The 1122-nt window shown below is 44.7% G+C and overlaps 1 non-coding gene across 1 annotated transcript; it reads right to left on the bottom strand.

The window, feature by feature from the left end:
* Nucleotides 1-581: 581 nt before the first annotated feature.
* Trnat-ugu (transfer RNA threonine (anticodon UGU)) lies at nt 582-655 on the bottom strand. Its single transcript has one exon. It is a non-coding gene; the product is annotated as a tRNA-Thr (tRNA).
* Between the last annotated feature and the right edge of the window lie 467 nt (nt 656-1122).

The raw sequence follows: 1122 nt of genomic DNA, 5'->3' as shown, positions 1-1122 counted from the left end.
ACAAAGACAGTAACTTGTTCTCGAAAGAACAGTTATTGTTGATGACCGTGCAGCTTTTCCCTGAAATAAATGATGACTAACTGACAACCTCAGCTGCTGATAGGTGTTGTTGTTATACCTCGATGTGGACAGCTGAAAATGAGTGCCCCGACCGGGACTCGAACCCGGGATCTCCTGCTTACATGGCAGACGCTCTATCCATCTGAGCCACCGAGGACACAGATGATTAGCGCGACTGCAGGGACTTATCCCTTGCACGCTTCCCGTGAGACTCACATTCCCAACTGTCCACAATTCTACATATGTATTCTACCTTATAGACATTTGCCCACCCACTCATTACTCGCGCACGCGCTGGCGATTCCCGTAAGAGTTTGGGCAACCTGTGCACAATCGCACAGACAAAGGTCAATGGCTGGGTAGCCTTTAACTATATATACAAAGACAGTAACTTGTTCTCGAAAGAACAGTTATTGTTGATGACCGTGCAGCTTTTCCCTGAAATAAATGATGACTAACTGACAACCTCAGCTGCTGATAGGTGTTGTTGTTATACCTCGATGTGGACAGCTGAAAATGTGTGCCCCGACCGGGACTCGAACCCGGGATCTCCTGCTTACATGGCAGACGCTCTAACCATCTGAGCCACCGAGGACACAGATGTCTCTCATATATCGTGAAAATAGTAAATATTCGCCGAATACGGCGTATCCATGTAACGTGCCATTGACATGTAAACACCATTCGACGGTTTCGCAATATAACACTAATAGGAGTGGTAAGACTAGTATCGTCGAATCAAGCGAATGTGAATGATGTATTCCTTCGAAGAACAAGTCGATGTGCTTCTCATTTACAGAGAATGCCAACAAAATTCAGTGAGGGCTGGAGACTTATACCTTGAAAGATATCCTCAACGTACTCATGCTACATGTCGTACATTTAAATGTGTGTATGATAAATTGAGAACAACTGGATCTTTAATGCATCGGAAACATAACCGGCAAAGTAAAGTTACTAACGAGGAATCGGAAATTGGTACTTTTGCCATAGTGGTTCGAGATCCTTGTGTTAGTTCGTGTCAAACAGCAAGGGAATCTGGCATGAGCTAGAGTAGTGTTG

Source organism: Schistocerca nitens, chromosome 2 (genome assembly GCF_023898315.1).
Source record: "Schistocerca nitens isolate TAMUIC-IGC-003100 chromosome 2, iqSchNite1.1, whole genome shotgun sequence".
Taxonomy (NCBI): domain Eukaryota; kingdom Metazoa; phylum Arthropoda; class Insecta; order Orthoptera; family Acrididae; genus Schistocerca; species Schistocerca nitens.
Note: the sequence above shows the minus strand (reverse complement) of the source record. Positions and strands in the feature narration are given on the sequence as shown.